Source organism: Pongo pygmaeus, chromosome 5 (assembly GCF_028885625.2).
Source record: "Pongo pygmaeus isolate AG05252 chromosome 5, NHGRI_mPonPyg2-v2.0_pri, whole genome shotgun sequence".
In the NCBI taxonomy this organism is placed as follows: domain Eukaryota; kingdom Metazoa; phylum Chordata; class Mammalia; order Primates; family Hominidae; genus Pongo; species Pongo pygmaeus.
The window spans coordinates 20,091,190-20,113,812 of NC_072378.2; the positions used below are offsets into that span (position 1 = coordinate 20,091,190).

Genomic DNA, 22,623 nt, shown 5'->3' on the forward strand with positions numbered 1-22,623 from the left:
AAGCACCACCTCCTGGCTGGAGGCCAACACAGAACCAGGGCACTAAACAAAAACACAATCAAGGACCCACACAGAGTCCACTTCACTCCCCTGCTACCTCCACTGAAGCAAGTGTTGGTATCCACAGATGCAAGATCTGAAGGCAGGTCACATCACAGGACTCTTTGCAGATACTCCCCAGTACCCCAGCCCAGAGCCAAGTAGCTCCACTGGGTGGCTAGACCCAGAAGAGCAAAAACAATCACTACAGATTGGCTCTCAGGAAGCCCCATTCCTAGGGTAAGGAAGAACACCACATCAAGGAGCACCCCATGGGACAAAAGAATCTGAACAGCAGCCTTTGAGTCATAGCTAGATCTTCCCTCTGACAGAGTCCACCCAAATGAGAAGAAATCAGGAAAACAGTTCTGGTAATATGAAAAAACAAGGTTTTTTAACACCCCCAAAAGATCATACCAGATCATCAGCAATTGAATCAAACCAAGACAAAATCTCTGAAATTGACAGAAAAAGAATAAGGTCAAGAAAGTCAATTATTAAGCTAATCAAGGAGCCACCAGAGAAAGTTGAAGTCCAACTTAAAGAAATCAAGAACATGATACAGGATATGAAGGGAAAATTCTTCAGTGAAATAGATTGCATAAATAAAAAACAATCACAATTTCTGGAAATCAAGGACACACTTAGAGAAATGCAAAATGCACTGGAAAGTCTCAGCAATAGAATTGAACAAGCATAAGAAAAAACTTCAGAGCTTGAAGACAAGGCTTTTGAATTAACCCAATCTATTAAAGACAAGGAAAAAATAATTTTTAAAACAATGAACATAGCCTTTAAGAAGTTTGGGACTGTGTTAAATGTCCAAACCTAAGAATAACTGGTGTTCCTGAGGAAGAGAAATCCAAAAGTTTGCAAAACATATTTGAGGAAATAATCAAAGAAAACTACCCTGGCCTTGCTACAGATCTAGACATCCAAATATAGGAAGCTCAAAGAACACCTGAGAAATTCACTGCAAAAAGATCATTGCCTAGGCATATAGTCATCAGGCTATCTAAAGTCAAGACGAAGTAAAGAATCTAAAGAGCTGCGAGGCAAAAGCATCAGGTAACCTATAAAGGAAAACCTGTCAGATTAACAGCAGATTTCTCAGCAGGAACCCTATAAACTACAAGAGATTGGAGTCCTATTTTAGCCTCCTTAAACAAAGCAATTATCAGCCAAGAATTTTGTATCCAGCGAAACTAAGCTTTAGATATAAAAGAAAGATACAGTCTTTTCCAGAAAAACAAATGCAGAGAAAATTCGCCACTTCCAAGCCAGCACTACAAGAACTGCTAAAAAGAGCTCTTAATCTTGAAACAAATCCTTGAAATACACCAAAATATAACCTCAGAAATCTCACAGGACCTCTATAACAATAACACAATGAAAAAAAAACCAAGGTATTGAGGCAACAAATAGCACAATGAATAGTACCTCGCATCTCAATACTCACATTGAACATAAATGGCCTAAATGCTCCACTTAAAACATACAGAATGGCAGAAAAGAATTCACCAACCAAGTTTCTGCTTTCTTCAGGGTACTCACCCAAAACACAAGGACCCACATAAACTTAAGGTAAAGGGGTGGAAAAAGATATTCCTTGCAAATGGACACCAAAAGTGAGCAGGAGTACCTATTCTTATATCAGAAAAAAAAAAAACCTTTAAAGCAACAGCAGTTAAAAAAGACAAAGAGGGATATTATATAATGATAAAAGGACTAGTTCAAAAGGAAAATAGGGACACAATTCTAAATATATACATACCTAACACTGGAGCTCTCAAGTTTATAAAACAACTACTACTAGACCTAAAAGATGAGATAGATAGCAACATAATAATAGTGGGGGACTTTAATACTCTACTGACAACACTAGACATGTCATCAAGAGAGAAAGTCAACAACGAAACAATGGACCTAAACTATACCCTACAACAAACAGACTTAATAGATTTTTACAGAACGTTCTACCCAACAACTGCAGAATATACATTCTATTCATCAGCACATGGAATATTCTCCAAGATAGACCATATGATAGGCCACAAAACAAGTCTCAGTAAATTTAAGAAAATTGAATTTATATCAGATAGTCTGTCAGACCACAGTAGAATAAAATTGGAAATCAACTCCAGAAAGAACTCCCAAAACCATGCAAACACATGGAAATTAAATAACCTGCTCCTGAATGATCATTGGATCAACAATGAAATCAAGATGGAAATTTAAAAATTCTTTGAACTGAATGATAATAGTGACACAACCTATCAAAACCTCTGGGATACAGCAAAAGCAGTGCCAAGAGGAAAGTTCATAGCATTAAATGCCTACATCAGAAAGTCTGAAAGAGCACAAATAGACAATGTAAGGTCCCACCTTACAGAACTGGAGAAACAGGAACAACCCAAACCCAAACCTAGCAGAAGAAAGGAAATAACAAATATCAGAGCAGAACTAAATAAAATTGAAAAAAAAAAACAATGTAAAAGATAAATGAAATAAAAAGATGGTTCATTGAAAATATAAATAAAATTGATGGACCATTAGCAAGATTAACCAAGAAAAGAAAAGAGAAGATCCAAATAAGTTCAATTAGAAATGAAATGGGAGCTATTATAACCAATACCACAGAAATACAAAAGATTATTCCAAGCTACTATGAAAACCTTTATGCACATAAACTAGAAAACCTAGAGAAGAGGGATAAATTCCTGGAAATATACAACCCTCCTAGATTAAACCAGGAAGACATAGAATCTCTGAACAGACCAATAACAAGCAACAAGGTTGAAATGGTAATTTAAAAATTGCCAACAACAAAAAAAAGTCCAGGACCAGATGGATTCACTGCTGAATTCTAATAGTCATTCAGAGAAGAATTGGTACCAATCCTATTGACAGTATTCCAAAAGATAAAGAAAGAGGGAATCCTCCCTAACTCATTCTATGAAGCCAGTGTTACCCTAATACTGAAACCAGGGAAGGACTAACAAAAAAAGAAAACTGCAGACCAATATCCCTGAAGAACATAGATACAAAAATCCTCAACAAAATACTAGCAAACCAAATCCAACAGCATATCAAAAAGATAATCCACCATGATTAAGTGGGTTTCATACCAGGGATGCAGGGATGGTTTAACATATGTAAGTCAATAAATGTGATACAGCACATAAACAGAATTAAAAACAAATCACGTGATCATCTCAATAGATGCAGAAAAAGCGTTTGACAAAATCAGGCATCCCTTTATGATTAAAACTCTCAGCAAAATCAGCATAGAAGGGACACATCTTAAGGCCATCTATGACAAACCCACAGCCAACCTTATACTGAATGGGGAAAAGATGAAAGCATTCCCCATGAGAACTGGAACAAGACAAGGATGCCCACTTTCACCACTTCTATTCAACATAGTACTGGAAGTCCTAGCCAGAGCAATCAGACAACAGGAAGAAATAAATGGTATCCAAATCAGTAAAGAGGAAGCCAAACTGTTGCTGTTTGCTGGTGATATGATAATATGCCTAGAAAACCCTAAAGGCTCATCCAAAAAGCTCCTAGAACTGGTAAATGAGTTCAGCAAAGTTTCCAGATAAAAAATTAATGTACACAAATCAGTAGTTCTGCTATACATCAACAGCGACCAAGCTGAGAATCAAATCAAGAACTCAACCACTTTCAGAGTAGCTGCAAAAAAAAAAAAAAAAAAAAAAAAAAACTTAGGAATACACCTAACCAAGGACATAAAAGATCTCTACAAGACAAACTACAAAACACTGCTGAAAGCGATCATAGATGACACAAACAAATGGAGACATATCCCACACTCACGGATGGATAGAATCAATATTGTGAAAACAACCATACTGAGAAAAATGACCACACTACAAATTCAATGCAATTTCTATTAAAAAAAAAAACACACCATCGTTCTTCACAGAATTAGAAAAAAATTCTAAAATTCATGTGGAACCAATAAAGAGTCTGCATAGCCAAAGCAAGACTAAGCAAAAAGAACAAATCTGGAGGCATCATATTACTCAACTTCAAACTATACTATAAGGCCATAGTCACCAAAACAGCATGGTACTGGTACAAATATAAGCATATAGACCAATAGGCATATAGATCAATGGAACAGCATAGACAACCCAGAAATAAAGCCAAATACTTACAGCCAACTGATCTCCAACAAAGAAAACAAAAATATAAAGTGGAGAAAGGATATCCTATTCAACAAATGCTGCTGGGATAATTGGCAAGCCACATGTGGAAGAATGAAACTGGATCTTCATCTCTCATCCTATACAAAAATCAACTCAAGATGGATCAAAGACTTAAATCTAAGACATGAAACCATAAAGATTCTAGAAGATAACATCGGAAAAGCCCCTCTAGACATTGACCTAGGCAAAGACTTCATGACCAAGAACCCAAAAGCAAATGCAAGAAAAACAAAGATAAATAGATGGGGCTTAGTTAAACTAAAAAGCTTGTGCACGGCAAAAGAAATAAGAGTTAACACACAACCCACAGAGTGAGAGAAAATCTTCACAATCTATACATCTGACAAAGAACTAATATCCAGAATCTACAAAGAACTCAAATTGGCAAGAAAAACAAACAATCCCATGAAAAAGTGAGCCAAGATATGAATAGACTATTCTCAAAAGAAGATATACAAATGGACAACAAGTATATGGAAAAATGCTCAACCTCACTAATGATGTTGAGGGAAGTACAAATCAAAACCACAATGCAATACCACCTCATTCTTGCAAGAATGGCCATAATCAAAAAACCAAAAATTAATAGATGTTGGTGTGGGTGTGGTGAAAAAGGAACAGTTTTACACTGTTGGTGGGAATGTAAACTAGTACCACCACTATGGAAAACAGTGTGGAGATTCCTTAAAGAACTAAAGGTAGATCTACCATTTGATCCAGCAATCCCACTACTAGGTATCTACTGAGAAGAAAAGAAGTCATTGTATGAAAAAGATACTTGCACATGCATGTTTGTAACAGCACAATTTGCAATTGCAAAAATTTGGAACCAGCCCAAATGCCCATCAATCAACAAGTGGATAAAGAAAATGTGGTATGTATATATATATGTGTATATACATATATATATATATGGGGTGTGTGTGTGTGAGTGTGTATATATATATATATAAAAAATGTACATACACCATGAATTACTACTCATGGAATATATATATGTGTGTGTGTGTGTATATATATATACACACACACATACACACACACACACACACAGACACCATGGAATACTACTCAGCCATAAAAAGGAATGAAATAATGGCATTTGCAGAAACCTGGATGAAATCGGAGATTATTATTCCAAGAAAAGTAACTCGGGAATGGAAAACCAAACATTGTATGTTTTCACTCATACATGGGAGTTAAGCTACAAGGATGCAAAGGCATAAGAATGATACATTGGACTTTGGGGACTTGGGGGAAAGGGGGTGTGGTGACGCATAAAAGATTACACATTGGGTATAGTATACACTGCCTGGGTGATGGGGGCACCAAAATCTCAGAAATCACCACTAAAGAACTTATTCATGTAACCAAACACCACCTGTTCCCCAAAAACCAATTGAAATAAAAAAATTCAGGCTGTGATAGCTCATGGCCACCATTCTGTCAACCAATCTCTTTTGCTAGAATCCTGATTAGCCATTACCGTGGTCTGTTTCCAGGATCCATCCAGTGAGAGTACAAACCAGATCACAGCATATGATTATGTTAGCCTGTTCCCTTTGTAGGGCTTTGCAAACGAGAGGAAGAGGGATCAGCCTAACTCCAAACACAACTTCAACTTCTTGGAGATACTGGTACTGTGCCCAAATCTTCAATGGCAGATTCCTAGAAAATAAGACCTTAACTAGACCTACATTTTCATACTACAACTTTTCTCTTCAACACCTGGCAAATATTCCATATTATATATATTCACACGTGTCACATTCCATATTATATATATTATTCACGCGTGTCAAACATCTGGTTGTCACATTCTGACTTGATCCAGAGATACTGCTAACTATTCCCATCGAGTAGTGAGAAGGAAAATATTTATGATTAATACCAGTTCAATAACTAGGGAAGGATTTAGGCTTCCTGTCTCTTTGAATTATCATATAATTGTACTTTTTTCTTCTCCTCTTCAGTCTTTGATCATTTCTTTATACCTTCTTTTGCTTCCAAACTAAGTGTGTTTCCAAGGTTATGACCTTAGAAACAGACATTTTTTGTTCTTTGAAAGTTATAAAGAACTCAACTATTTTTTTAAAAGTCTCCTTTTTTCAATGGTTAATAGATCTTTAATGACCCTACAAGTGGTTCTGAAGACTATAACTGTAGACGAGTAATTTTACAATTACTTATTATGTAGAATTATATTATGTAATTATGTAAAATTGTATTATGTAATTATGAAGAATTACTCCTCTACAGTTATAGTCTGCCCAAGTTTGGTCATTGTTATTTTGTCTTTGGCTAGAAAACTATCTGTTTTCTTTACATTTTCAAATACATTATAGAATTGCATATAATATCCTTTTATAATTATTTTCACCACGTGAATACCTGTGGTTGCATCTCCATTTTCATTCCAATGCTGAACACATTTGTTTTCCTTTCTATCCAAACTTTAAATGTTGGGCTTTCTTAGCCTTCTCTATTCCACTTGCTCCTTAGACAACACCACCCACGCTCATGGCTTCAGTTGCCATCTATGTGCTAAATGGCCTCAAACTATTATCTTCAGCACAGAAACTGTCCCTGATTTCTGGAGCTACAAATCCACTGCCTACTCTAACTCTCCTCCTGGATATTTTAAAGATATCTTATATATGTTGTACAAAATAGAACTCAGCATCATTCTCTTTAAGCCTGCATCTCCTACTCTTCCTTATTTCAGTGAATGGCATCACCCATTGGCTCTACATCCTTCTCCACTCGTGTCTACTTCGTGTCCTAAATACCTCTTGATTCCATCCACTCCTCTCCATCTCCACTGTGACCACTCAACACCAAGTTACCGTAAGCATTCTCTTAGATGCTTACACTGCCTGCTTAATGGGCTCCATGTGCTGTATCCCCTTTTGTCCTCTTTTAATGGCTTCTCTTACTGCAGTCTAAGCAATCTCTTTTAAAATCGTGAAATAATTTCAGACTTACAGAAAAGTTGCCAAAGCAGCATGAAGAATTTATTGCACCTGGGTTCTCCAAATATTAATTTTTCCTGAATTCTGAGCATCAACAAGTATTAATATTTTATCATGGTTCATTTGTTTTCATAGTAACTCTCATTCTCATTCATACTCTCTATCTCTACTTTTTCTCCTAAGCCATTTGAGAGTAAGTTACACACAAGATGCCCTTCTACCCTTAAGTATTATAGTGTGTAAAGACAAGGATATTCTTTGAGATAGGCTCAGTACAATTATGAAAATCCGGAAATTGACATTGATCTAAGGTCTAATCTATAGATATTTTTCAAATTTTTCCAGTTGTCTCACTAATGCCCTTTATAGCAAGAGAAATATAAATGGATGTGCTGGTCCAGAATCCATCCCAGATCACATGTTGCCATGTCTCCTCAGTCTCCTTCAACCTGGAACAGTTCCTCAGTCTTTCCCTGTCTTTTGATACTTTACTGTGTATGTGTGTGTGTGTGTTTTAAAAGAATACAGGGAACTTTGTAGAATGTCCCTCCCATTGGGTGTGTCTTATGTTTTCCCACTATCTGATCCAGGCATGCATTGTTAGCAGAAGTATCACAGAGTGATGTTATGTTCTTCTCAGTGCATTACATGAGGAGGCACATGATGCTGATTCATCCATTAGTGGTAATGGTAACTTTGATCACTTGGTTAGAGTGGTGTCTATTAGCTTTCTCTATTTATTTTCTTTCTCTTGGCAGTCAGTAAGTATTTTGTGGCAAACTACTTTGACACTGTATAAATATCCTGTTTCTCATCAAACTTTCACCGATAAAATTTAGCATTACATGATCTGCTCTGCTTTGAACTTTATACTAACTTCTCATGCCTTTAAGATAAACTCTGAAATCCTTAATGTAGCCAGAGGCCCTGAATGGTCTGGTTCTTGCTTACATTATCAGCGTCATTATGAGCTGCTTTCCCCCTTGCTCTCAACTCTAATCACCCTGGCCACTTTCAGTTCCTTACTAATGCACTGCACATCTTCCCTATTCAGGATTTTTACATAGGCTTTTCCTTCTTCCCAGAATGTGTGTCCCCCAGTTTCCTTTTTGCTTAGTTAAGCCTAGCCGAGCACAGATGTCACATCTACAAAGAAGTGTTTTCTGTTCCCTCACACTAAGTTGAGTCCCATGTCCCTTTTTCATAGTTGTAGGGCTCACTGTTTGTTGCCTGTCATTGTTCTTCCTCTGAGATAAGTGAACAAATTCCCATTAAAAGGGAACAATTAGAGAATACAAAACATTTGAAATCAAGCACAGGAAATGTTTAAATGTTTAAATAAGAATAATGAACTGTAAATTAACATATGACTAATAAGAGTCCCAGAGAGGGAGAAGGGATAGCAAAAGGAGGAAACTTTCAAATAAATAATAAAAGAAAATTTCCCAGTACTGTGGAAACTTGACTTTGCATATTGCAAGGATCTGCCAAATGTCCAGAATAGTAAATAAAGAATGACCTACACCAAGACATAGAGAAATATCAAAACATGACACATTTCTATAACTAAAAACTTCTGGAGCCAAAAATAAAAACAATCTACAATGGAGCAACTGATGGAGGTTTATTTTTCCTTAAACCTCTAAGAGAAAATGGCTTTCATCCATAAATTCTATACCCTATCAACCTCTTAATAAAGTTTTGAGTAGACTAGACATCATGTCTCATGCAATCTTTCTCCTGAACAATCTTTCTCTCTTACTCCAGTGGAGTAGCATCAGGAGAAAGATTGAAGTAAAAAAAAAAAAATGGAGAAAACCAAGAAAGAGTTATGCAAAAGACTCCAAGAAACAGGGGATTCAATAGAGGAGAGTGGCAAAGGCAAGTCCCAGGTGGATGAAGATGAGCAGCCACCCAAGAGAGCAAGGAGTCTAGATTGAAGGAAAACAGAAGGCTTCAGGAAGGTATCTCTGGGAGGTGGGGTGGGGTGGTAAAAAGTGGAATTGATCCATAATCTGAAGATATTGACCATGTGAGAAATAATATTGGGAGACACTCATGAGATATATGAGATAGTTGGGAAGGATGACCAATAGGTATAAAGAAAACTAGGCAAACGACAAACAGACAATTATTAATCTAGGCAAAATAGAAGTTGTTCAAGAAAGGAAATGTTATCATGACACACCACTTGGCTTAAGGATGGACAATATTTACAGAAGAGCACAATGTAAATATTGAATCTTAGGAGAGTAGAGGAAGGGGAAGTGAATAGACGTTTAAAGAGGTACACAGTACCATAATAGGAAGTCAACGAATGAGGTCTAAAATGGGTAAATGAAAAAATGTCAGTAGGATGCTAAGTAGAAATATGGAGATGAAATAACTGAAGAAAGATATGAAGAGTTAAAGTTGGGTGCCTCTGGAGGGCAGGACTGGGGAAGGTGCAGGAGCAGAAAAGGGCAGAGCAGTGTACAGGAAGAGCATTCCAAGCAAGAGGCTGCTAAGGTCACCGCAATCCCAGGTCAATTTACCAAGCACCTTTTTGGCAGAGATACCAATCCATTAGTGTCACAGATGTGACACCTGCATACATAATTAAACAACTAATGACAGATATAACCAGAGAGGATGGAATAAGTTATGCACCTGTAGTATTCCAGAAATTGTTAAAGACACATGCTTAGGTTTCATTATTTATATTAGGTTGCTGCAAAAGTAATTGTGGTTTTTGCCATTAAAAGTAATGGCAAAATTACTTTTTGCCACAATTTGATTGTGGATTCTGTGCTTATAAATTAATGCTGGTTGGTTTTCTTCCAATTGCCTTCAAATAATTTAATGTTTCTAAAGTTAAAATTATATGTTATTTATAGATACTATTGCTTACTAAACTGATCTACTGGGCTTTCTATTGTGTTAAATGTTCTCCTACATGCAAATTAGTGAGCAAAACATAAGTGTACTGCTCAGTTATCACAAAGTGAACACCTGTGAAAAACTATCTAGATCAAGAGTGCACTAGCCCCCTAGAAGCACCCCTCTGCCCACAACCAATCACTACCCCTTCCTCTTCCTCAAAAGTAACTGTCATGACTTCTAATAATATACCTGAGTTTTTCTTGGTTTTTGGACTTTACATAAAATCGGGTCCTGTAATATGTATTTATTTGTCTGGATTTTTTGCTTTTTTCTTTTATGTTTATTATAGAAGTACTTTTGTATATAGACCTGGTATTTCATGATTTTGCTAAGCTCACTTATCAATTCTAATAATTTATCTGTATGTATTTCCTATAGGATTTCTATGTATAAAACTATAACAACTCTATTTAATAAAAAATCTCTTCCATTCCAACCCTTTTCTCCTGTATTTCTTTTTCTTGCCTTATTGCATTTACTAGTAACTCTAATACATGTTTTCTTGTCCCTAATTTCAAGGAAAAAGCTTTCAACTTTTCACTATCACACATGTTGGTTGCTATAGGTTTTTGTATGTTCATTAGATAAAAGAAGCTCCTAATGCTGACTTGCCAAGGATTTTAACATCTTGAGAAGATCTTGAATGTATCCAATTGCTTTTTATGTACCTATTAAAATGATCATTATAATATTTCTTCTTTATTCTGTGAGCATGCTAATCATATAGGTTTTTATAATACTAGACCAAACTGGCATTTCCAAAATCAACCAATCTGAGCAAGGTTTATTATCCTTTTGACATATTGCTCCATTCACTTCATTAATATTTTGTTCAGGGTTTCTGAGTAGGATTCACCTGTAGTTTTCTTATAATGTTTGTTACATTTTGTATCAAGGTTATTCAAACACTAGAGATTATCTTTGTTCTTTACTATTCTTTGAAAAAGTTGCAAAACTTTAGCATTACTTCTTTCTTAAATATTTGGAAGAATTCACCAGTGAGACTCTGAGACTAAAGTTTTCCTCGTGGGAAAGTTGGTAATTATAGATCCAATTTATTTAATAGTTATAAGATTATTCTGATTTTTATATTCCTTTTTGTGTCAGTTTTGGTCAGTTGTGACCTTTTAAAGAACATGTCAATTTCATCTAACTCATCAAACTTACTGTTTAAAGCTGTTCATGATATTCTTATAATCTTTTAAATTTGCATTTGAAAAGGATCCTGTTTGCATCAGGATCTATGGTATTATCTCCTTTTTGATACCTGGTAGTAGTTGTTTGTGTTTTCTATCTATTTTTCTTAAATCAGTATATCCAGGAGTTTATGAATTTTCTTGCTCCTTTTTCAAGAACAAACTTTCAGTCTTACTGATCCTCCTTATTGACTGTTTTCTATTTCATTAACTTTTCCTCTTACCTTTATTTTGTCCTAACTTTTTGGGGAGTTTAATTTTCTTACGTGATTCTAACCTCTGAGATGAAAGCTTAGATCATTTATTTCCATACCTTGTTCTTTCCTAACATATAAATTTAAGGCTATAATCTTTAAGCATGGCTTTAACAGCACCCCAACCATCTGGTTTAGTAGTAGTAGTAGCACCTTTGTCACTTTGAATCAATTATTTTTATCAATTATTTTAAAAATATGAGATCTTTAATCACATCCCCTCATAAGCCTCTAAACTATTTTTTAAGTTATCTTCATTTTTTTTTTTTTTTTTTTTTTGAGACAGAGTGTCACTCTGTCGCCCAGGCTGGAGTGCAGTGGCACGATCTCGGCTCACGGCAACGTCCATCTCCTGGGTTCAAGTGATTCCCCTGCCTCAGATTCCCAAGTAGCTGGGACTACAGGTGCGTGTCACCACACCCAGCTAATTTTTTGTATTTTTAGTAGAGACAGGGTTTCACCGTGTTAGCCAGGATGGTGTCCATCTCATGACCTCGTGATCCGCCTGCCTTGGCCTCCCAAAGTGCTGGGACTATAGGCGTGAGCCACTGCACCCAGCCTTATCTTCATGTATTAATTTGATAGAGGAGGGGGAAACTTTCAACTTCCCATTGTATAGAGGACAGGTGAGAACGACATGGCACACCTGCCTGTTCAGTCCCACATTCAAGCTTCATTCTTCCACCCAAATCCCTCAGCAAGACTTCTCAGCTGATTACTCCCTTCTCTGAGCTTCTGTAGTATTTGACGTCCGCTTTACTCATTTTGACACTTGACAATAAACCTTACTGTGCTACTTTTTCAGGTGTGCACGGATTTTCAATCAACCTATTGTGATAAGAAGAGGTACTAGATCCTTACAAATATTTTGCATCTCCGTTAGCATGTTGCATGGTGCTAGATGTGTGAATCACAGTTGGTAATCACGTAAGACACAGGCAGAGCAGGTGTATGGGTAGAGGGGACAGGGCTAGCATGCCCTGCCCACATACTCTCAACACTCATGTTTCCTGTGCAGGCAGCAGCTTCTTACTGCAGTCCTCTACAACTGTGCCAAGGGGCTCTCTCCAACTGCTGAGCATGCTTTTCCTACCTCCAGGACACTCCAGGATGCTGGGAGTTGTGTCAATGACAAATGAGAGTTGGTCCATGAACACCCCAGCCTCTTCTTCTCTCCAGTGAAATGACTCTGAGGTATGCTCTGTGCAGTTTCACAGAGTTACCTGGTGTGCTGAGCTCCAGAGCCCACAGTGGTCATCTGCTAATCAATGCACTCTGCATTAGCATCCGTCCCTTCCCTGCCTCACCTCCCCATTCCAAATCCTTCCTGAGATCACTTCCCAAACAACTACTTTTACTTAAATTCAATCCTCATCCCAGGGTCTACATATGGGGAAATAACCCAAGACTGTCAGTCGGCCTTTCCTTCTCTCTAAAGGGATTATCCATCATTCGGAGATTAACAAAGCTTAAAAAACAATTTTTTTCTTTTTCTTACTTTTTTCTGCTTCCCAATTTTATTTACAGGACCAAAACAAACAAATTTTAAATACAAGTTATAAGTTATTCAAATAGCGCAGGAAGAATTTTTGGCATAATTATTTATTTATTTATTTATTTTGAGATGGAGTCTTGCTGTGTCATGGAGGCTGGAGTGCAGTGGCATGATCTTGGCTCACTGCAACCTCCATCTCCCAGGTTCAAGTGATTCTCCTGCCTCAGGCTCCTGAGTAGCTGGGATTACAGGCATGCGCCACCATACCTAATTTTTGTATTTTTTGTAGAGACATGGTTTCACCATGTTGGCCAGGCTGGTCTCCTGGCCCCAAGTGATCCGTCTGTCTCGGTCTCCCAAAGTGCTGGTACTAAAGGTGTGAGTCACCGTGCCCTGCCAATATAATTCTTAAAATGAACTTGAGCAGTTTGGAGACGCCTGACCTAAGTCCTAGGGGAAAGCCCAGGGTTTTGATTCTGTTGCCATCACTTACTGGGGGTGTGTCCATGGGAAACTCACTCAAGTTCTTCCGGCCTCAGGTTCCTAATTTTAAAACGGATAGTAACATCTGGTTCCACTAACTTTAGATCGTTGGTTTGGGAAACAAAGGAGATAATGTAAGAGAAAGGGTTTTATAAACTGAATTACAAACAAAATGTGGGATGAAATAGAGTGTCACCTCTTTTCATGAGGTTCTGGAACTAGTCATGCAGTGTTTAGAAAACTAATCACAAGAAAGAGAAAAAATGAAGGGAGGAAGGAAAGAATAGACTTGCCTAAAAGATAGGTTGTTTTGAAATATTTTCCCCCATGATGGTAAGACATAAACTCAATCTGTGAATTTTATCCAAGTCCCAGGTTTTGTTGAGAAACAAGTGAGCTGGGAAGGAAGAACTAGAAAGAAAGATTAATTCACTGCATTGCTTGGCCTAGTAACCATGGGCCAGAAGAGAACCTATGCCTACTTCACACTTCCGTGTGTGAACAAGGCATGTTATTTATTGTGCCTGCTAGGTACAGAGTGAACACTTCGATATTTGTCAGAATGTTTGTGCTTCTTTCTAAATTCAGAAACTTGCCTAAATGGCTGGATGCAGTGGCTCAGGCCTGTAATCCCAGCACTTTGGGAGACTGAGGCGGGCAGATCACCTGAGGTCAGGAGTTCGAGACTACCCTGGCCAACATGGCAAAACCCTGTCTCTACGAAAAATACAAAAATTAGCTGGTTGTGGTGGCGCACACCTGTAATCCCAGCTACTTCGGAGGCTGAGGCAGGAGAATCGCTTGAACCCAGGAGGTGGAGGTTGCAGTGAGCTGAGATGACATCACTGGCACTCTAGCCTGGGCGACAGAGTGAGACTCCATCCTTCCATCCACCCACCTCCCCCTCCCCAATAAAACTTGCCTAACTTCTCCAACCATAAAACTGAAATGTCAGTGGTGGAAGATAACGTATAAAACACCTGTATTTTCCTTTACGTCATTCAGAACTTATTACCTAGGAAACAAAATACTTACTACAAAGTTATAGGCCAAAAAATAAGTGTTGAGAAGCTCGCTACTGGAAATAAAGAGGTTCAGAAGAGTGTGAAGAAAAACATCAAATTATGGAATGTTAGAAACAGAAGCAACCATGCTGGTCAGCTTATTTAATACCCACCTTTTACAGACAAGAAACTTGATCTCCAAAGAACTTATAGGACCCCATATCACAATGACCTATTTCCACTATATCATCATTTGAGAATTCTATCAGCTTCATAACTCACATTATGGTTTAACTCATTTAATCCCCACAATTCTGAAGGGTAATTATAATTGCTGGCATTCCTCCTAAGAAGAAAAGTATTCAGAGTGGGTTGCTCACTTTTTTTATAGTCACACAGCATGTAGAGGCAGAAATTTGCCTTAAATGAAGCTATTTTGCCTTCAGCATCTCTGCTCCTTTGAGTTTACACACCCTCCTGTGTGCTTCTTTCCTATAGTGGAGAGAGGACAGGGCAGGGAAACAATTCATTATTTGACCCTATAGCAATAGGGTCATTAAAATCTGACCTTTACTCCGAAAGACTGTCATTTGTTGTTCAAAAGAAACACCAGACAGTGACTCACACCTGTAATCCCAGCACTTTGGGAGGCTGAGGCGGGCAGATCACGAGGTCAGGAGTTCGAGACCAGCCCGGCCAATACAGTGAAACCCTGTCTCTACTAAAAAATACAAAAATTAGCCGGGCATGGTGGCATGCACCTGTAGTCCCAGCTACTCAGGAGGCTGAGGCAGGAGAATCGCTTGAACCCAAGAGGCGGAGGTTGCAGTGAGCCGAGATCATACCACTTGCACTCCAGCCTGGGCGACAGAGCAAGACTCCATCTCCAAAAAAAAAAAAAAAAAAAAAACCAGAGAGGTTAAAGTGGCAATTGCTAAGCATTCTAAGCATTCAGAGTGTGAATGAATGAATGAATTAACGAACAAATGAATGCTTGACTTCCTAATTCAACATAGAAATCATGAGAAATTACCTCACATGGCCACAAGATGTCACTACTTCACACCACTTCAGAAAAATCACATTCCAAGTCAAGAATTTTAGATCCTTTGGACAGAGGGAATTTCTTGTTCATCATTGAGAAAGGCTTAGTTATTTTGCATGTGTTTGGGGACTGCTTCCTTGTTTTCTCTTAAGTCTATCTACCTCAAGAGATACTGCAAAATGTAGACTTTAAATGAAGCCTGAGGCTGAATGCTCTTAAGCTGGGAAGCATTAATCAAGAAGTCAATCACTCACCTGTTTCCAGGGACTTCTCAGCAAAAACAAAGGCAGGATTGACACTTTGACTACTCTGTTACCCTGCTCTGTTTGCAAAGCTTTCTCTCAGCACTTTCTTGTAATTCTACCTCTCTCATTCCTTCAGATTCACAAAAAAACAGTGATTCAGCAACATCCAAAAGGCAGCACACTGGGGTTTTAAATAGTGCTTTCTTCTTGAAATGTTTGCCTCACACCTTCCTTACCGGGAATAAGGTTCAAATTACTGCAGTGATTTTACATAAGCTATTAATGCGTTTAATTATTCAGTTCAGGGCTGTCCTAGGTTTATTGGTATTTTTTTTAAAGTATCATGAGACTCCAGTTTGCAAATCATCATTTCAAGTTCTTAAAAGTTTTTAAACACCAAAATGATGTTAACCAAGCTTGATATTTCAACTTCAGCTATATTTAACATTGATAAAATAAACTTCAAATTTATTTTGATTGAAATATTTTATTCATATGAGATCAACTGATGCTTGTAGATTGATTTTTAACAGTCCTAGAAAGTTTTAGAGTCTGATGTATTTTATTGGCATTCTCTATTAGATTCCCCTTCCTAACATTTCTTATTGAAGTTGTTGATAAATAATCTTCATTAATTAGCCATTCAAGTTTGATGGGCCTGAGAAGGAAGGAAGCTCATTTATAAGAAGAAGCTGCTTGGTGGGTTTGGGGATCATTCAACTTTATAGGCCAAAAAAGCTGTTTTGCCTTAAAGGTCCATATTTCACACCACTTCAGAAAAATCACATTCCAAGTCAAGAATTTTAGGTCCTTTGGACAGAGGGAATTTCTTGTTCATCATTGAGAAAGGCTTAATTATTTTGCTATGTTTTGGGACTGCTTCCTTGTTTTCTCTTAAATCTATCTACCTCAAGAGATACCGCAAAAAATGTAAACTTTAAATGAAGACTGAGGCTGAATGCTCTAAAGCTGGGAAGCATTAATCAAAAAATTTCTGGTGATTTCCATGTTGAATTAGAAAGTCAAGCATTCATTTATTTGTTCATTCATTCATTCATTCATTCACACTCTGAATACTTAGAATGCTTAGCAATCGCCACTTTAACCTCTTAGGAAGAACAAATACATCCTACTTACTGAGAGGCTAAACAAACGGTCACTTGCCAGGCAAAGGGTTAAATGATTCAGAGAAGGAGGCCTCAATCTCCACATTGCAATGGACGATACAATATGTAAAAGTAATTTCTTACTAGCAATAGTTTAAAGAGTTAAGGTTTGCAAGTGATTTACCACTTAAAATTAAATAAATTACCTAACCGCATTCAAGTCAACCCCCATTACAACTTCACTGGTTTTCATTCCTTGCTATGCTCATTAGAGCAGAAGAGAAAGAGATGGAAGATTTCACGGCATGTGGACATTCTCATCCTGTAAAGTTAAATGGAAAATTAAAATTCCAAACTCTATAGGAAGCATTAGACTTTTCTACAGATAAATGCTGATACCAAAGAACAACCAGAAATATAAAACAACAAAACAAAACAAGCCTTCAAAACAAAAACTAGAAATAAAATGCCAACAGGGGCTGGGATTACAGATGCCTTATTCCTTTTCTGTATTTTTAAATTTTTCTAAAAGGAATATATTTTTTAAATAAAGTAGCAGAAACCAAATGCCCAACAACTAGGGGAATGCTTTTCAAAATTATGGCACATTTATTTACACATTATTACGCAGCCATCAAAAACAACTTTTAGAAAGTTTCTGCAATAATATAGAGAAATGCTTATGATATAAAACATTTGCAATAACTTGAAAAGCTCGATGCAGGGCACAGAATTTCTCTGAAAGGCCACATAAGAAGACAACACTGGCTGCACCCAGAGGGTGAAACCAGAGAGCTGAGGGCAGGCCTCGGAGGGAGAATTACATTTTTTTGAGACAAGTCCCACTCTGTCACCCAGGCTGGAGTGCAATGGCACAAACTCGGCTCACTGCAACCTCCGACTCCCAGGTTCAAGCAATTCTCCTGCCTCAGCCTGCTGAGTAGCTGGGATTATAGGCGTGTAACACCATGCCCAGCTAATTTTTGTATTTTTTAGTAGAGATGGGGTTTCATCATGTTGGTCAGGCTGGTCTTGAACTCCCGACCTCGTTATCCACCCACCTTGGCCTTCCAAAGTGCTGGGAGTACAGGAATGAGCCACCGCGCCTGGCCTGAGAATTATATTTCTCTATACAGTTTTTCTCACTGATCCAATTAGCGAAACATAAGAGTCTGCTAATACCAAGTGCTGATGAGAATGTGGACAAAGAGAAACTGTTACACATTTTGAGAAAAAATGCATACAACCAGCTGGAGAACAAGAGCACCTGAGCAAGCTGAGAGTGCATTTCTTTACACTAAGATCCTGCAATGCCACTTCATGACGTCCACCCTGTCGCCAGAGAAATAACAAAAGAATGTTCACCATAGCATAGTTTATTACCACAGAAACAGCAAGGACCACTAAAGGTCTGTATGGGTTGAACTGCATCCTTCCTGAATTCTTATGTTGAAGTCCTAACCCCCAGGACTTCAGAATATGAATGGATACAAGGTCTCTGAAAAGGTAAATAAGTTAAAATGAGGTCATTAGGGTGGGCTTTAATCCAATATGACTGGTGACCTTATAAGTAGAGGAGATGGTCAAGCATGGTGGCTCATGCCTGTAATCCCAACACTTTGGGAGGCCAAGGCAGGCGGATCGCCTAAGGTCAGGAGTTTGAGACCAGCCTAGCCAACATGGCAAAACCCTGTCTCTACTAAAAATACAAAAAAATTAGCCAGGTATGGTAGCGGGCACCCGTAATCCCAGTTGCCTGGAAGGCTGAGACAGGAGAATCCCTTGAACCCAGTAGGCAAAGTTGCAGTGAGCCAAGATTGCACCACTTCACCGCAGCCTGGGCAACAGAGTGAGACTCCGTCTCAAAAACAAACAAAAAAAACCAGAGATTAGGACAAGACACACAGAGGGAAGACCATGTGAGGACACAGTGGGGAGACAGCAGCCACAAGCCAAGAGGAGAGGCCTCAGAAGAAACCAAACTTGCCGACATCTTGATCTCAGACTTCTAACCTCCAGAACCATGAGACAATGTTTCTGTTGTTTAAGCCATGCGGCCTGTGTTACTTGGTTACGGCAGGGCTAGCCAGTTCATCGGAAGGAGCACAGATGAATACATCTCGGTTATACAGACAATGAGACACTACACAGTCTCTAACAGAACCACTAACTACCAAAAGCTGTAAAAGACGAAAGTCCAGTATGGACTCCCAGGAAATGGAAAACTCGTAGGAACTTCGTTCGAGCATGCTGGACTTACCCCACCCAGATCCTAGAGGCCCAGAGAACTTGATTGAGCACCACCATCAACGGAAAGCCTGGACTTTAAGGGACTAGGAAATAGAGAGCCATTGGCTCATTTCACTAGTGCCATTTCTAGTGCTGGTCACTAAATGCAGGGGCCAGAACCCCAAACTCAACCCACCTGTCCAAGATGGCCCCTCTTCATTATCCCAGAGAAAATCCTGCCGTGGCTAATGGAATTCATTCATTCCCTCATTTGTTCAACTAACATTGATCCAATACCCTTTTGAGTCAGAGCCTTGCCAGGTATGAAGAAATGAGTTGTCAGGCACCTGGCAATCTGGTTGGGGAAGGACAAATGACATCAAGCTAATCACAATGCAAGGTATTATCGGGGATCTATGAGCAGAAGCTAGAAGTGAGAAGGACTTCACAGGAAAAATAGCATCTTGTACAGCACATTTTCTCTGTCTAAAAGGCCTTCTGCCCTTTTTGCTTCGGGAAGTGCCTAGTCAAAAAATGTTCTTCTTTTAGGCAGCAGAACTTAAAGGTACAAAGGCACCAAGTCACAAACTCTGGCTGCACATGGAACAGCTGCCTGCCTGAAAGGAGGGCCAGGAACCCAGGTTGGTGAGGGTGGAAGGGAAGGGCATGGGTTTTATGGTGTAGACAGCAGGAGTCGGCAGGAGTTTTGATGAAGAGGAGCATCCTGAAGGGCTCACCAGGAAGAGTCCCAGGCAGCAGCATGGAGGACTGGAGGGAAAAGGTTACCAGTGACCATGCAGAAAACTTGTCCCAGCATCTGGTGGCTTTTCCAGACCAGCGGATACAGAGACAATTGCAACCTGGGACTGCAGCTGGAAATGCTGAAAGGTCATTTTGCCCGTCAAGCAGACAATAGACCGAAAGAAAGTCAGGGATGAATGGACAATTGACTGTAGCCAGCAACTGCTTAGACAGTGTAAATTGTAATGCCAAAAGTGCTTATCCCGTATGAATTTTCTTTGTTCAAGAACAAAAGGGGTCATTGGATCCTGAGGGCCATGTGGACACAGAAAGGCTTTTTTTCTAGAAAATTGTTCCCCGTCTGCCTCCACAGGTTGGATCAGCAGTTACAATAAAACTGTCTGTGAGGCTGCGTAGGATTGGAGGCCAACCCACACTCAGAGAGTGCAGACTTATAGGTCCCTAGGACACACCCACCTCACCTGGACCCTCATTTTCAGGCCTAAGGAGGGTGTTCTCAGCTGAGAAAATGTCCCAGGAAAGATAGAGGGCTCCTCTGAGACCCACTGTGCTGGGTGTTTTTTAGAGAAAGCATGTCTATTTGTGGGCAGTACACCCTAGTGGGTCAAGAGAAGGTGCTTTCACCCTCGTCTCTGCTACAGAAGTGATCTGTGATGCCTGGGGCGAGACATTAAACGACCCACCCACCCTGAGCCTCAGTTTCCTCAAATGTAAAAAATAAGATGAAGCCAGTACTTCCCAAACCCGGCTGTACATCAGAATTTGTGGGAAGCTCGTTAAGAATACTGATTCCCAGGCATGGCTTCAGACCAACTGAATCAGAATATCTGGGCAGTGGGATCCAGGAGTCTGTTTGTAATCAAAAATCTGTGAAGGCATCTGTTACCTGCGTATCCCTAAGGTCTACTGCTTTATAAGATGCCCCTGGATTTAGAAATTCAAATAATGGAGAACATAGCTCCATGCCCTAACCCCATGGCTAGTATTTTGTATTTCTGGAGATTGATTCTTGAGGGAGGCTTAGGTTATTGCTGGGCATATTTTAGTCTGTTCTCTTATCTCCTCCCAATGCCAGCCTAAACTGGAAACAGGTTTAGTTCTCTTTTTAAAGATGAAATGTGTCTCCAGCTATGGTAGCAGAGGGGAACATTATGCAAGAGTCCAGAAATTCTCCACCTTCCTATTCTTAAAGGTCTCCCTGACCAGGCCACCCACTGGGAATTTCCTTTCTCCTCAGGCCCCAATTTTCTGCCATCTCTTTATTCCACTGAGTAGTCTCTGCCCAATTTCCCCAAAGTTTACATATACTAGCTACTTAAAATCTAGGCCAAACTTTGCATATCTCAAAATGCATTAAAAGAACCATGTTAAACAAAAGGTCTTTTAGGAACACAAAGCAATCACAGATGTTCCAAAATGCCTTCTTTTTGATGTAAACAATTTAGCTAGGCTCTCACCTCCCCATTCCACCAAGATATAATCACCATTAACCACTGGGAAGAAGGTTATGGTAATACGACCATTATCCCACGTTGATGTCAATCACACCGTTCCCCTGAGAAAAGGGAATGGTGACCATCAGCATCTTAACAGCAAATCTATCTCCCCACTCCTTGCGTGTTTAGCAAGCTCCCCAAGCGACAAGGCCAGCTGGTCTGCATTTGGAAACCACTAGACCAGGTGAGTGCTGGAGTTACTTCCAGTTTTAAAACTCTGTTTCTTTGAAAATGAACGTGCTCTGCACCAGGTGGTGAGATGGACTCTGAAGTCAGCCAAACCAGGATTCCAACTTCAGCTCCTCCACTAACTAGCTGGGTGACTGCCGGCAAGTTACTTGCTACTTGCTTTCCACATTTGCAAAAGAGAATACTGCCAAGTTCACAGACTGTGTTAGGAATGCATGTGAAGGTAGCTGCCAATAACTTAGTTTTCTTTGTCTTAGCACAGAGTAAGTAGCGTCAGATAATTTTAGCGCGTTAGACAAAGCTCACGTGGGCTGCACCTTCTCTAAGCAAGTACCTTTCCTCTGAGCTTCATGAAGTCTTTCACTAAGTCTGCAAACTTCACTAAAGATCCCTCCGGAGGGGGACTGGCCACCCTACTACCCCTACAGGGAACCATGAGAGTGCAGTCTGCTCCATTGGGAACCTACTGCATTGATTGGCACTGACACATTGCAAGCTCAATACCCAATTTCAGGACAAGGGCAAGCTTAACTTCACCTGGACATGAGGCTGGAGAGCAGTGATGCTGCTCTCCTGGGTAACTCTCAACACTGTAAAATGAGATCACTCTAAGAAAACAAGAATCAGGCAATCGATCACTTTATAATTTCTGAATGCTGGAATTCTCCTGGGCACTCCTGTTGCGCACTCCTCTGGATCATGTCTTTCTGGGCATACCGTGAACTCTCCAAGAGCAGAGAATGGGGGTCTTCAGCATCTTTTACCTGCAGTACCTCACAGAGTACCAGGCCCACACCAGACATGACACATTTGATAAATAAGTGAATGCATTAATTAATGGAAGGGTGGACCAGAGGGGTTCAGACTATGTAAACTGGCTGCCTGAGTAATTATATCATGTAAGGTGCTTTCAGAATTCCCCAAAAACACAAGCCTTTATTTCAGAAA

General features: G+C 39.2%; 1 long non-coding RNA gene across 5 annotated transcripts in view; it reads right to left on the minus strand.

Annotated features, from left to right (window-relative positions):
- The window catches only part of LOC129038578 (uncharacterized), a 53,969-nt gene that overhangs the window by 29,734 nt on the left and 1,612 nt on the right, over positions 1 to 22,623 (minus strand). Inside the window, exons 3-4 of one of the 5 annotated variants that reach the window (XR_010126578.1) lie at positions 17,206 to 17,321; positions 14,984 to 15,095 (exon numbers count right to left, since the gene is read on the minus strand). The exons of the other annotated variants lie outside the window; for them this stretch is intronic. This is a non-coding gene — a long non-coding RNA (uncharacterized LOC129038578). The remainder of the gene's footprint in view (positions 1 to 14,983; positions 15,096 to 17,205; positions 17,322 to 22,623) is intronic. 5 annotated transcript variants of the gene reach the window in all.